Below are 16662 nucleotides of genomic sequence, written 5' to 3' on the forward strand. Positions count from 1 at the left end.
TACGATTTAAAAAATAATAAATTAATAGATGTAGCGGAAATAAATAACAAGAAATGAGTATACGAAAGAAAAACGTCAAAATATATCTCGCTTCTTCAAAGTTCTGAGCTGTAATTTGAAGAACTGCATTTCAATTGCATTGTATTTCAATTATTTTGCATTTGAATTACACTATATGCATTTGAATTACATTGTTTCCCAATATCATTGTATTTCAATCGCTTTTTATTCGAATTACAGTAAATTCTCGCTAATTGACGCTCAGATTGTACGCAAAGACGAACAATTCGGGAAGAGGAGATACGATTATTCGAGCCCTGCGGCTCGTTTTTATAGTTGTTAACAATCGATAACTGTAAAAACGAGCCGCAAGGATATGCTCCTCTTCTCGAATTGTCCATTTTTTGTGTGCACAATCTGTGCTTCGAATCACGCTCGTAATTCAAATAATTAACAATCGAATGAACCGAGAGTTTCTGAATTATGTATTCGAATTACAATGCAGTCCGTGTAATCGAGATACAATGTAATTAAATTGCAACATTGAATTACAATGTAGTTCGTGCAATCGAGATACAATGTAATCAAATTGCAACATTGAATTACAATGTAATCGAATCGGCGGTACTCCGCTCGTGTCGAAGCGATCGCGGTCCTCTCGCAAAACAAGGAAACGACAAAAGAAAAAGAAGCTCAAAGCCATATCTCAGACGGTCCTGAAAGTTAAAAGAATTACTGACAGGAGGCGCACGTGCAAGGCAGCTCCGTCGGAGACGTAGCCAGGAAGAAGATCGGCGTTCGTAATCCGGTTGCATCGCTGCATCCCCAATACGGCGCGGGTATCCTAGAGGAACTGGGATAATTCCCGGCCAGGCAAGTCTCGTTCTCCGGCGACACCCTGTTCGAGGGTCTGATGTCCTCATCGTACTCGTAAGGATCATCCTCCTGAGAATCCTGTTGCTCCTGGTCGGAAGTATCTTCCGTTGCCAGGAGCGAGTTTTTCGAACCGGGTCTTTCTTCCTCCGCCAGGATCGGCCGGGAACCCAGGGAGGATCGGGAGCAACGGCTGATTCGTTAGCTGTACTTAAATGTTACTCTGCTACTATCCTCCGGGACCCTCGGGCACTAATTACCTTCCGTTTCTCCCGCACCTGTGCCGCGTGTCGTGACAATTCGCCAACGTGTGTACAACAGACCTTCTCGCGCAACACGAGAAAAAACACGATTCGCGTTCGATCGTTGAGAATCGCGTGTTACACAAAACGCGCGCAGGTTATACGCTCTGATACCTGTTTTGTTTGCGTTTTTATCGCCGAACGCACTCCTAACACGTCTACCGATTCACCGGCAAATGCATCGTGAACATGCACCGTCCCAAAAAGTGTCCAGACGATTTCCGAAGTGGAGTAACTTTTTTTTTTAAAACCCTTGCGCTGTAACGAGTCGGTGATCAGGATCTCGTACAAAATTTACGGAGTAGGATAAGTGTATCACTTACTGTGCCCATTAACCCCTTGAGCGTTTATGTCGTATATATATGTATACGTCATGGTCAAAGTCTATTCACAGCGGCAATGACGTATACATATGCAATGATATTCTATGTATATCTCAATATTTATGTTAGATCTGTTTATTTGCGAGATTGTATTGTGTTTTCGTGCCTATAAAATGCATAAATCTTTTTTCCGTAGTGGCTGTGACGTACAGGACACTCTCGTATAGTGGTTATGACTTGCACTAGTGAACCATGTCGCTCAAGGGGTTAAAGTGACATCCGGAATTTTCGACACATTAAATAGCTGGGTTTTTTTTTAGCTATATCGCATTTTTTTCAAAAGATGAAAAGTTAATGTTCGAATCGATTAATTTCTGAATGAATTCCTCTACGAATGTATTTCTTTTAATCGAATAAATTCGGATCAATTGTTATCTATATATATAAATTATTCAATAGTGTGTCGAATAACATTTTAATCGTTAGCCTTTATCTCGAATCCGTCATCCGAATAAAATTATGTTCAGCCATAGCTGAAATAACCATAGTTAACACATTGCGCATCTGATGCCACAACGCGAAATCTGCACATTTTTATCAGAATCGTAAAAATGAATGCGGGCGTGTCTTCATTTTGCAGTTAAAATAGTCTCGAGTGCAAGGGGTTAATGTTCTACAAATAAAAGGTTGCAATTAGCGTCTTCGGTCTCCAATTTTTCGACAATCGGAAGACCACAAATGACATCTTCGATCAACAATGTGTTACTAATAGCACGCCGTATCTTGTTTAGTTGTTTCGTAAAAATGTAAATACTGTACACCCATAATCAATGGTTACATGTGTCGTTAAGTACACTCGTGTTGCTCGATGGTCTATTGTAAACGGAAAAATGTATGCGCAGTTTTCAAATTGGTAGTTCGTATTACTACATGTATGCATTGCGAAGATTACGTTGTTAATCGTTACATAATCTGCGGTGTCTCTCACGTGGTACCTAAAATAGGATTTCGACGTGCATAATAAATTACCTAAGACTGGTTTTTTAATGATACGTCTTCTTTTTTACATGATTTTAACACCTCATATATTTCAGCAAGAGTGAATTGCTTTTTATCGTTAAACAAAATCACCGATATTTTCTTTGTTCGAACGAGAACATTTTTTTGACATCGTACATGTTTAACACTTACTGAATTTTGATAATTATAATTGGAGTGCGGATCGTTGTGCAAATTTCCCGTGTAAAGTGCGAGAAACAGGAATTAAATAAACATTTATATTGTCTCTTGATAGCTTTTAATAAATTGAAAATAATTTTACACGATTTTCAATATTTTCTACTAGTTTTTGTTTTTATCATATATGCATAAACTCCACAATCCACAGTTCTCACCGTTGGGTCAATTTTCTCCGGTATAAAAAATCGATATGCTGATTTGTGAAAGCGGCAACGATGTATAATTAAGCTCGATTCAATCTTTTCTACAAAATTTACGGGTGCAACTTGTCCGCATATTCAAAAGTGAACGCAATTAACCGATTAGAGAAAGTCATATTTCTTAATGCAGCATTTTTTAAATTACATTATCAAAAACAAAGCATTCTTAAGCTTTCTATTCGTTACCTCGATTGAACGTTTCGTATTCGTTTTGTGAGTATTAACAATTTTGTTGAATTTTTAAAAGGGGCATTCTAATGTGAACCTTCGAAAAAAACGATGTTTTTTTAATTTATTGAAGAATATAGGCTTAAAATTAACGAAATAATATAGGGAATATGATGTTCATGATATAATATGTTCGTTTTCTCTTCGATCATTTGAATAGATTGGAAATAATACATTGACACTTTGAAATTCTTTTAATCTTTTTACTATTTTAAGTTACAAACTGTGTTATAGTTTCTTCGCAAAAAAATCCCAAAGAAAGTTCAACAAAAACACAATTTGCAATACAATATCCCCTCAAATACGTGGTACCGTTATCGTCGTTATTTTATGGAAACAATAGACGAGCTTGATCAAGCAACGTATGCTTCTAGTATTAGTATCTAGTATCTGGTTATTAATTCAGAAAGTAATTAGCCATTGTGGTTGTCAGTTTATACACCTACTATTACACACCTATTCCCACGAGAAATTACTAATGTTTCTACACGTGTCTCGTATTTGTTTGCATACATTACATGCAGACTATGGATTTTGAGTTTATGAGGAAACTGAATAGATGAACCACAATTCGACGGAAACATAAGAGAAATACAAACAACTATATAAGTTACCAAGATCTACAAAATGCATTTTTAAATGCATAAAATGCTGAGTCTTGTAGTATGTAATCATTTTTTGGAAAAATATCGAAAAATAATGGAAGCGATTAGGAATATTCCGAATGAAGTTATTAAATTGAAAATAATCGAGCTCGAAGCTACATAAACGTCATGTTATCATAGGTCGTTGAACTAGCCTTGACGTCAATGATGATACCATCACGTTAAATAGACAGATAGATGACTTTAAGATCTTCAAGAGAAGACTTAAGAAAATTTGACGTTACGATAATCTCTGATTTGAAACAAATGTCTCCTTCCGATATTTTCATCGTCGTTACAAACGAGCAGTTTCTGTCCAATCAGTACTACCGGCTATCCAATATACTGTACAATATACTGTACGAATACTGTACAATTGAAAGAGAAAATTAAATCGAATTAATATTACTGTCATAGGTCTAAGTTTCCTTTATTATCCTTATATGCTTCCAATATTGTTTAGTGAATTTAAAGTAACATTTACACTTTTGGATAAATAAACTATGTCTAACGAAGATGTCAACTGTTCGTCGAGGGACAAAAATATGTTCTCCAAATTTCAAAAGAAAAATATTTCTAAAAATTTTAGAAACTTCCTCATTGAATAATTTCCAATTATTCACTAAATTATCTATATAATAAATATTATTTCCAATTACTCATTAAATTATCTATGCAATATTATTTTCGATTACTCACTAAATTATCTATTTCCAATTGTTCACTTTATCTATACAATATTATTTCCAATTGCTCACACTAAATTATCTGTGCAATATTATTTTCGATTACTCACTAAATTATCTATTTCCAATTGTTCACTTTATCTATACAATATTATTTCCAATTGTTCACTTTATCTATACAATATTATTTCCAATTACTTACTTTATCTATACAATATTATTTCCAATTACTGAGATTTTATCTATACAATATTATTTCCAATTACTCGCAAAATTATCTATGCAATATTATTTCCAATTACTCGCTAAATTATTTATGCAATATTATTTCCAATTACTCACTTTATCTGTACAATATTATTTTCAATTACTGACTTTATCTATGCAATATTATTTCCAATTGTTCACTTTATTTATACGATATTATTTCCAATTATTCATAAAACTATTTTTCCAATATTATCTCCAATTGTTCACTTTATCTATAAAATATGATTTCCAATTATTCATTAAATTGTATACGCACTGTGAGGATATATAACAAATAAAGCTCGTGTTGATGGTATAATTTTCGAAAAACGAAAATTGATAGTATAATTTTCTTGCCGACTGTGCATAAAAAGCAGACGGATAAAATTCTAATGCATTTTTGTACCTGAAGAATCTTAAACATCGAAATTTCACTAGGAACCTATTAGATCCACCTCGCATGACCCGTCTGCAAACGATTCGTTATTTGAGGATTAAAACGTACGAGAATGTGTGTACTAGAAACGTTGCGATCAATGGATCCCACGCTGGATTCCATACATAGATGTATAGTCTCGAGGGAACTAGTTTGAAGACGATGGCCTTATGTCCGTTTCCCTTACGAAATAAAACGTGGAATTGAATCATTGGGGTGAGCAGAGTGTCGCGTTACGAGGACATGATCCCAATTTTGAACAATTGTAATAAACTCAAGTTTAAATAACTTATAAATAGATTACACGAATTTTTATGCAAAAGAAAATTTGCTTGCATTAATTGCAAGAACAATTAGTGCGTAGACATTAATATTTGCTTCTTATTATAGCGAAACCAGCATTCTAATTGTAGATAATGCGTTTTCTAGAGTATTCTTAGTATTAATAATATTAATAATTTTATAGAATATTCATAAGAATTTTTCATAAAAAGCACAATTTTAGAGTTATTTCGAACTTTGACCACTTTGATAAAAATGATGTCAAATTAAAATTTTATACGGTGGTTTTTGACCCTTTTGGTGAAAATGTGTGGTGTTCAATTCAGATCTTAAAAGATGTCTTGTGACTCCTTTGCTGAAAATAGAGTGAAATTAAAATTTCAGAAGGTGACTTTTGACCCCTTTGCTGAAAATAGTATTAAATTGAAATCTCAGAGGCTGTCTTTTAACCCTTCCATTAAAAAATAGCTCTAAATTAAAATTTCGAAAGGTGTCCTTTGACCCCTTCCGACAGCACACACTGCTCAAATCGATAGAAATAGAAATTCCAGTCTTAGGTAACTCGTTCTGCACGTGTACCATCGTCACATGCACCGCTTGCATATAATCGAGAATTTCGTTGGCTATATTCGTCGCATTTACGACACAGACATAAACCCCTAATGTTCGCACGGCAATTAGAATATAGTGCGAGAAGGCATTTCTTTTTTGTAATAGTTCCACAGAATACGAAGGTCCCGGAACTGTGTGCCAGAAAATATACTTGGACAAAGACGTGTTTAATAATATTCATAATACCATTAATATTCATTTACTATTATCGTGCTCGTAATCGATGTTATTGTACATCCGCCAGCTGTTCACATGTACAAGAGGGAACAATACTTACAAACGCAGACAGTCATAATTGAAACGAAGATATTCAAACGGCCGACAATGTTTAATTCTCCATACAATGGAGGAAAGGGTATATGGATAATTAATTATAAATCAGAGGGTGAATTGTTATGTGGAATAAACATTGTGCATTATTTTATTCTCGACGCGAATTGTATTTCCATAGTGTACTTTTAAAGGAGCGCATTTAGCTTGAAAACAAAGTACCGATAATTGTTTGGTAATCAAATTTTGAAAATATGTATTTTTATTGCACTCGATCAAATTATGCAGAAATAGTAAATTTCCAACTTCCACTTTTTTTAAAGAGAGAATTGTATGTGGATTTTTCAATCCGATAATTTTCTCACAGAAAATATTTTCTTTAATAAAAAAAAAAGGTGGAAAATCAATTTCTACATGATTCGATTGAGTATAAAAAATGCTATAAAAATGTATCTTCTCAAAATTGTATCTGGAGAATTACTAGTACATATTTGGTTTTCAACTAAACGCTCCCTCTATAGATCATTATAATTTTGTATTTACATACAAATGTGTCAGATTATTAAATCAAATTTCATTTTGAGCAATATCGCATTTTGCTGTTACTCCTAAATGACCAAGAAACTTATGCACCGCAATTGATAATTGCAACCTTTTCATATCCATATTACAAAATTCGAACCGTAGAAGGCTAATGAAGAAATAACGTAAATTGAGCGAATTAATATGGGTGCTATAGTGAGGTACACCTGAAATTTTAAACTTTCGATCGACTGGCGTGAACGAAGCTTTATCGATTCACAAGGAATTATTTCATTAACAAGTAACACGTCGGTCTTGAAGCGCTGATAAAGTATTCACGTGACCTAAGACGATACCAAGGCAACGCCGTTGTGCGAATCAATTTTCCTTTAAACATTCTTCAATCGCATTCGAAAACGAATTGTGTTTATTATTATAGATTATTGCCTCAGAGCAATAAAATGTTTTGCAAACGGGAAATACTATTATAATCTACAAGTAAGTAATATTCAGCACTGTGTTACGTTGAAGGTTCGAATACATTTATGTGGAATCATTATCTCACCAATTCATTATTGTCGTTCTTTTATTGGCATTTCAAACAAAACGCAACTAATTCTGCGAAGCGAAATATGATGCAACGGAACCTGTTGTTGCTAACTGTGGTGTAATTGCACGAAGATTCTTCGTGAAAGAAATTGTAACAAACGCGTTGATTAGATTTACTAATTTACGATCACTGAAATTTGAACGATTTCACTTGGAGTTATGTTAATCGAGCATAAATTGCAATCAAAATCCCGCGAAATCAGAATAAACGTAGTTCTGTCGTTGTTGCAATGCGTATGGAGACCAGTTAATTTTGATTCTCAGAAGTCCTCGTGTGAAACCAATTAACGCATCATAAACTCTAATCGCGATATGATTCAGCGCGCGGTAAATCTTCGCCCCGCAAACTCAAGTGACAGACAGATGTTGAAAACAATCTTGAAACGAATTAAAAAGACGTCTATAGAATTTGTACGAGAACGTAATCAACTACCTTTGTAATTGACAATAATAATTATTATTAATTATTATGAAATGAAAAAGCGGACAAGCATGTATCAGTCTCAGCTATTAAAATGATTAAAGGAAGAAAGAAAAATTGGTTTCTATATATATATATTTCTTGCTGATGATGCGTAAACGATTTTTATCTTGCGTAAGAATCCGCAGTCAACATTATGTTTCACTTTTTACAAAAGCTATAACCACAAATAAGATGCTAGAACTGTGTCCAGGGACATTTATTATTATTATTTATTATTGCCGAAATATTATTTCGTCCATTGGTTTACTGGTCTCATTCAATAGAACAATTTTACTCATTTCTATTACTTTAGACATTTTAATTAGAAAACGAACGATCATACTTAAATTTCATCAGTCCTCATTAAAATGATTTAATAATTATCCTCCAATAGAACATTCTTATAATGAATTTGCGAAGTGCAGCTGCACTTAAAGAAAAAAATGGAACTGCATATTTTTTTGCAAAGTGGTTTGATTCCCCAAAACATCCTTGGTAAAAAAGTATTAAGGTACACAATACCAAAAAGATTAATATTTTATAAAATATTTTACTTTTATTATCGTAAAGTTTCGACGTAGGAAATTCTGTATAAAATTTGACGTATCTTGGGAAATATTAATCTTTTCGGCATCGTACCCGTATACTTTTTCATCGAGAATGTTCCAGAGAATCGATCTGCAATAAAATATGCAATTCTATTTTTTTAAAGTGCAGTTGCACTTTGCAAGCGCACCGATGCACTTGTGAAAAAACCTGTACTACGGGATAACAGAGCTTGTTAAATAGCGTAAAATAGTCCTGTACAATATTTTTCTGAATTCACCTGGAACAGAGCTGTAGCTCGGCAAAGTTACTAGAACCACCCCATGCGACTGGCCGAAACTTTTAAGATTGGTGTTACGGTCATGTTTCACAGTGTACTACTGCGTTTGATGTCGTGTGGTGCTTTCTCTCCATCTTTTCCATAAGATCGATAGTCCGCACGCTATTTTAGCCGGCGCTTATCTTAATACACCCTTCGTTTACGTACGCTCCCCCATGGAAATGCGACGCAACGTGCATTGGGGTGCGAACTCGCTTGGAACGTTGCAATTATTGACCAGCATAGAGCCGCAGAACAGTCTTCAAAGCAACGAGATACGTTTCCGTTGCACGATTCTCTCCTCGTGGCTGTAGCGAGACGTGCAAGATCAAGTCGAGCGCCGATTCGTAAAGTTCACAGTTGCGCTTTCATCGTGAAACTTTTAGCGGATAAATTTCCCACGCGCCAGCGCACAATGGCCTGATAACCCGCTTTCCGTGGCCAAAATTCAATTTCTCAAGTTGAATATATTGAAAAAAATCGTTCTGCTGTAAACTGAGAGCACTCTAGACCTTCTAAATCCAAAATATTTTTCGTTTCATATGATTCTGTGCTGAGAACAAAACAATTCTTGTTTCAGAACGAAAATAATAACTTTTAGACTAATTAGATAACTTTAGACAAGATGCATCGATTTCTACATAAATAATATGCAGTTCTGTGAAAAAAGATGATCTTGGTTTTTTATCGGATAGACAAATCTTTTATCAATTTTTAGCATTGTCATTTGTTAAAAACTGTGCAATTTTTATCAGAAATGTTTTTTTTATTAAGAATTACTGGTTATTGGTATGTTAAGTGTATCAAAAAGAAAGATTAGGATATTTTTCTAAAATCTTGAGAATTTCTTTCATGCGACCACTTAAATGAAATCTGGTTCTGAATTAAACGAAACACATCCAATCGTTTATTATTGGATGACGAACAAAAAATATACGAGATCACAAAATTCAATGAAAAATTAATCACCAACTGTAGAAAGTACTAGAAATATTATAAAAAGAATCTAGTTTTAATCATTTCTTAATCCATGTACAAACAGCGTGAAATGCATAAGAATTCAAATTTTTAGGAGATTTTAAAACGAAACTATAAAAAGTTGTATCATCGGAGCTTTCTCATATGAAAGCTTAAACAATTGCCAAGAAGAGAATATTAAGGTTAGGTGCAACCTCTTGCACCTTCGCGTGTAGAATAATTTTCAGTACGAGATCCTCACCGAACTTTTATATCCAATTGAAAAAAGAAAATCACAATTTTTCGGACATTTTTGATGATACGGCAAAAAAAATGTTTCCAACCAAAGTTGGTCGGTATTCACTTTTCTACAAATCAGAATACAACAACTCTTGGAAAGAAATTTTTTTTCGTAAAAAATACTAATCACCAGTATTTTTTTAAGTGTAAACACGTATTATAGACTTGATAATATTCAAGCTGGAGACGAGACGAATTCATCAACCTATTATGCTACGACCTTAAACTCCGAAATAACGTTAAAATAATTTTGGTCACAGAAAAGGAAAATTCCCAGAGCATTGTGTAGCAGTATTATTAAGCGTTAAATTCTCTGATTGCGAGCCACTAAAATTGTTTATTATTTAACACATTTGGTATGTTATGTACCTTAACATATTATAAGCCACATATTCACTGGCATATCGGATGACACGGTTTTTTTAATTTACGTCAAGTTACTTTGATTTACGTTATTATCGTGCAACATTTAATACTGTGTTTTGTAAAATTGCCGTTCTTCGCCGATGATCTACCTCTGCAACTTTTACAGGGTTCCGTAATTGGCGAACTCCAGATATTTATGATACCGTACACACCCGTAAAATACTTGAGTAAAAGTAAATATTTCTTTCTGCTAAGGCTTTCTCTAAGTACGAAACTATCGTAAAAGCCTTTCTTAAAAAGATCAAACCAAATAACGAGAAAAAGTGTAATTCCATGTATATGTTAGCATTCACGTTCTTTAATGAAAGGTAGCAAATAATTCGATATCTTCAAAAATGTTTTCGCTCGCAGGAACGACAGAAATCCGTTAAATTCACAGCTTGCTATTGTCAACGATAATTTTCATGCAAATTCAGTGCATTTAGTTACATCAGGTTTAAGTGGCCTAAGTAACGCATAGTTTAATCTGACAGAAATATCGGCGATAGAATAAATAATTTACGATTATGAAAATAAGACTTTAGTAAGGTCGTATAATTTGACGAGACAAAAGCTGAATTTAAAAACATTTAACACTAAACCTATCGTGTGTCAATCAAAATGACCGATTTTACATTTTCCACTTGAAACTTTCCGAAATTATTCTCTTATAAAAAATGATTAAGTGTACTACAATAAAAATGGCGAGAGGTTCCAATAAATTCAGTCAAATTTTCTATCTTCAACATTTTTTTAAGCTCCTAATATTGAAATATTATTAATCAGGAAAAATCGATAATCAAATTTCAAAATATCGCCATTTCTCTTTTATTCCAGTACCGGCTATAGCCAAACTAATTAAGAATCTTGCACGTCTTTCCATTTCAGATAAACAAAATGGCTGCAATCATGGTCACCGTGGGACGATCTTCTCGAAATTCGACTACGTTTCAAAGCAGCCATTGCCACCAACTTTAACTTTTTTTTATCCCAAAACATGTTTAGACGTTATCGAAATATGCATAAATAAACCTTGCAAATGTGACTACAAAGAATGTTATAGTTTCTTCGCAAAAAAAGATCCAAAAGAAATTTACACTAGAACGCAATTTATACTAGAATGCCCCCTTGAAAACAAGACTGAATTGATTTAGACTTTTCGTTTTTTATTATGAAGTATTCTTGAATTAAGAAATTCATTCATACCGTGCAAAGAATCTTTATGGTTTTAACAATTTTGTATAAACAATGCGAAACAAGCCATTTTGATAGACACGGTTAGATTTAGTGTTCATCGTGGCAACGCGTCTTAGTAAATTAATTACGTCGTTTTCTTGAATGTGTTAACAACGGCAATTAGCAACAACGGATCATGAACCAGGAAAATCGTCGTGGTTCTTTCATTGTTCCTTTTTTCCACGTTGTGAAGGAAATTTCACAGTTCGCGTTGCAGGATGATGAAGTCGATAGAAGAAGCAATCTTGTAACGTATGCATGTTAAGCAGCTGCGCGAAGAGAAAGGATCCCATTCGATCCCATCTAGGAATAACTGTTCTTATAAATCCTATTTTCTAAGTACAAAGGTCAGACCCGTCTTAAGTTCCGCTTCTCGAAGGGGTCATTCCAGATCCTCGAACAATCTCAACAATGCATTTTACCCTCGTTCTGTTAATCCTAGGGCGCTTAAGGTGTTGGAAGATTTAAAGAGTCTGCCCAAGGGGGACGGTCATTTCTTATTCATGTAAGAAAACGTGCTATAAATATTATTTCTTTTGTTTGCGGTATATTTATTTACAAAATACCGTTAAATAATTCATTGATGTAGCTATTAATTTCCGAAGTAAAATATAAAATATTCCAAAATGAAAACTATTAGGACAAAAATACATGTTTAAATTTTCGTGGACATTTTTTGACCCTCCCTTAAGCATGCTAGGATTAATAAAATGAAGATGCTGTTCCTCGAAACGTTGCAGGCTAATCTATATGCATTCGAGTATTAGTCATGAATTTTCATACGTTAGGAAACTGTAGCAATTATTCTACCAAGAAGAAAAAATTCCGCTCGGATGACTCGCACGATGTTACCTTCGAATTCTCGGCCAATTACCTTCGAATTTGCAAAGTGTTGTTCGCTGAGCATAAAATCAAATCAAATATTGACGTTTACCATTTTTTTTCTTATATGTCGAGGGCCGGAGAAACGTTAAAAAATCGTACATTCAAATTTAAACTGCCGAAATTACTTCGTTTGTTGAATCATGGCGTCCACGAAGCTACATTTTTTTAGATGGACTTTATATAAATTTTATTCGAATAACATTTCGATATCAAATTTGATTCGAGTAATATTTCGAATAAAGCTTTATTTCGGCAATGTTTCGGATCAATTCGTCGAGTAAAATTTCATCCGAGTAACCTTTCGAATAAATTCGAATCGAATTTTGTTCGAATATTGCGAATTTATATCGAAATGTTACTCGAATAAAATGTTTGCATGAAAAAATAATCTTACACTTTTGAAACATTGCCAAATATGTGCAATAAGATCACAGAACCACACAATCCACTGATTTAACGAAAAGAAGCTGAAGAAAATAACCCTCTAAACCGGAAGACATCCTTAAGGAGTTAAGAATAACGAAATACACAATTGTTTTGTTCTAACAAACTGTAAATACATGTAAATAAGTTTAGTTATTTGATTGGTTTATTTGAAAGAAAATACCAACATATACTCCGAAAATGACAATCGAGAATAGACGCTCGATTAAGCAAGACAGTCGTGCGAGCAACCTGAGCTGGAAGCTAAACCCCCGAACTATTCTGACGTGGTGTCTTGAGTAGAGACGTCGCAGGTGATTATTGATTTTTCCACAGGTTCAGGCTTGCATAAGACCATGTACCGAAGTGATAAACCGTGTCCGCGACTCTCATCTTTTATTAAAAGAACAGAGATGCAATCGCTGGACAAACCTCTCTGCGAACTGTGTTTAACTTTTGCCAATAAATTCTGCTGATCTCCGAATGTACCAATTTCGTCAGAGCTCTTTGTTCGCACGTTACTATCTACCTCTGCTATATCAGCACACTGCAACTATGTCAATACATAGTTGTTCGACCCTTTATGGTCAATATAATTGTATCAACAGAATGATTAGAAATATAAACTTTTACACCGAACTTTTGTACTCTACAATTGAATCATTGTTTGTACTGTATTTTGTAATCTAGAGGGTAATTAGCTCATTTACTAAATAAATAATAATCACATTTCGATGTTAGACGTATGTTAATTGTTAATGTAAAACTTCCTAGCGATCAGAATATCAATTGGTAAACTGCGGATTTTTAAGCAGAATGGAAATTCTGCACCTCTATTGCGACAAGCAGGAGATTAATGAACATTTATTTTCGATGCGAATATTTTGAATAATTCGAAGATAATTGCTAGGCAAAAGATTGGTTTTATATATGAATAATTCGAAAATAATTGCCAGACAAAAGGCTGATTTTATATATTTTATTGGACAATTGCTAAAATTAATAAATTTCTTCATTCGAACATATATTGTTATAAAAATTTCAAGAAATCAATATACATTTTATCTTGAAATTTTTACTAGGCAACACATACTAATCACGTTTGCCGCTCGTATTTCTAGTATTAACAATGGATCTATCGAGACGCGACTACTATTGTTCTATAACTATAACTAGTATTGTTCTATAACAATGACAAGATTCGATTTACTTCATATGATTGCTTGCATCACGGTGTATGGTTTAGTGAAGAAGGTTAGTATACAATTTCCCGTAGAAACGTTCCTCTAATTTCCGTAACCGAGAAAGAAAAAGATCAGAAAAAAGTCATTTTGCCTGGTTTGGTAGTTCCAGTGTTTAATCTATTCCTTGCATTTACTGTTCTGAATACCAGACCATTCACTTTAGTCATAAATGCATAGAATCTATTTATCTATTAATCAAGATGTCTTATAATTGCATTAGCGGAGCTAATTAACTGAATAGATTTTCCATGCTTTAAATCGTCCTCATAATTTCAATGTAAAATAACAGTTACTGAGAAGATAAATAAGCAAAGTAAGTTAAGTAATTACAATAATTGAAATAATTGATCTCTCTCGAGATCCATAAATGAAAGTCAGAAAAATTGTAATGTTAATTTACGAACTTATACTACCGAATTCGCAATCGAGTAATAACAATTTACGTTGTAGAATAAAGTCGACTGGTTAAAAATACAACCAATACCTCTGTTGGTAAGAAAACAAAATCAGTTTCCGAATAACCCAATATTACAGATCAACAATAATTGGATGAGCATAGCTTTGCTTTTTCCGGGATGCGCGGAAGCTGCCGAAGTCCCATTAAGTCATGCAACATTGCGTAAGCATTAATTCCAATATAACATGGAGCAACAACGATTCTGTGATCATAAAAATACTAAATTAAACAATTTCAAGACTTCCTCATATATTTCACATTCGAATAGCGGGTCCATTTAGATCCAGAACAGAGTTGGGCATTATTCGAATAATATTTTATTCCAATACTTCGAATAAAATTTTTCGAACAATAATTTATTCGAACAACATTTCGAATAAATTTATTAATATTCGAATAAATTCAATGAATAAAATATGCTCATATCTGACCCAGAGTATAAACATCGTTGTTCTACTACTCGACTTTTGACAATTATGTTAAATTTTCACGGGTTTCACGTTACAATAATATAGTTTAAAGAATATGTTGAAACAACTGATAAATAAAATTATAAATCATGCTAAGCATTTAAGCCGGTTATATTTTTATCAAAAAGATCCGCCGTTCGATTGTTAACAGCTTTACTAATCGAATTAATTTTGAGGATATTATTGCGATACTCAGGAAAAAACAAAACAAATATTGTAAACTCAAAAATTATCTTGTTGACACGGCGTATGCATTATCGATTGACCTTATCTTTCTCTGGATTTTTTTTCTATTCTGTTAGAAGCGTGTGAAAAATGCAAACACCTGTAGAACAACGTGTTTGATAGAACAATGAAATCGCGAGGTTAAAAGACGGGCTGGAATCTACAGTTTTTTCTGCAAACCGATACGATAGCTTTATCGAATGACAAATAAGAGCAATTAGAACTTCGCGGCTGTGGACAGACCGCGTGGAAGAGTGCAACAATTTGTTGCATAACAAATCATACCGAGACAAACGACCTCCAAATTAAGCCAGCGTGTTCGTCACAATTCGTTGAACATGTTCCTACGATTTACTACGACGGAAAGAAACGAACCTTGCGTTTTTTTATTTCCTTTCTTTGAATCACCTGCAACGCTGACGTTTCACATGACACTTTAATAACAGTGTTTCGTTGCTTGGAAATATTCGTTTTTATTTAACGCTATGTTTACAAACCGTTTGTATATCTTTAACAAATTAATTTTATGATCATTTTATGGACAAGTGGGAAAGCATTTAAATTTCGAAGATAATTTTAAATTACAATTTTGTAAGGTGTTCCTGACTTCGACATAGATCTGGTAAGAATAGTGTTAACTAAAGCACATACGCGATCAAGCTAAACAAAAATGTTCCTGAAAACCCGTAGAAGTGTCATCGCAAATGAAGTTGCAAGAACAATAAACAAACATTAACACGGTCCAGCTAAAACGAAGTATGTACTTAGTTCACGTGCTTCGGTAATCGCGTGCGACAACCACCGAATTATATAAAAACGATCAAACACTGATAATAATTGGACGTATGCATCCTCTTGCAAAATTACATCATCCCGAGTACCCGCGAGAATATTCCTCCAAATGAATCGTTCACGACAGGTGATTATAAAATCAGCACAATCTTAACATTTCCTTTTTTGCGAAATAAAGTGAGAAGAAAGAAAGGCCGAAGAGGATTTAGAATCTGAACGACATTCAAAGCAGGCGTTTATGGCAGGAATTAAGAAGGTTCTGACCGAAATCCATAACCGAAAATAAATATGGTTTGAAAATTAAAAAAATGGTTTTGAAAATAATAATGGTTTTGAAGAACTCAAACCGAAGCCTATATGTATAAGCCAGAACCGATATACCTTGTAACAGGTATCAAAATATTTCAGTTTTTCATAACTGTTCCTAGAATTGAAACCGATATTATAACTGTTCCTAGAATTGAA

General features: G+C 33.7%; 1 protein-coding gene across 9 annotated transcripts in view; it reads right to left on the reverse strand.

The window, feature by feature from the left end:
• Positions 1 to 16662, reverse strand: part of milt (trafficking kinesin-binding protein milt) — a 102231-nt gene that overhangs the window by 18670 nt on the left and 66899 nt on the right. Inside the window, exon 1 of one of the 9 annotated variants that reach the window (XM_076525478.1) lies at positions 741 to 1035. The exons of the other annotated variants lie outside the window; for them this stretch is intronic. The gene's annotated coding sequence lies outside the window, so the exon portion shown is untranslated. Of the gene's footprint in view, positions 1 to 740; positions 1036 to 16662 lie in introns of those variants that run through there. 9 annotated transcript variants of the gene reach the window in all.

The sequence above is a fragment of the Megalopta genalis genome, chromosome 12 (genome assembly GCF_051020955.1).
Source record: "Megalopta genalis isolate 19385.01 chromosome 12, iyMegGena1_principal, whole genome shotgun sequence".
Lineage (NCBI taxonomy): Eukaryota > Metazoa > Arthropoda > Insecta > Hymenoptera > Halictidae > Megalopta > Megalopta genalis.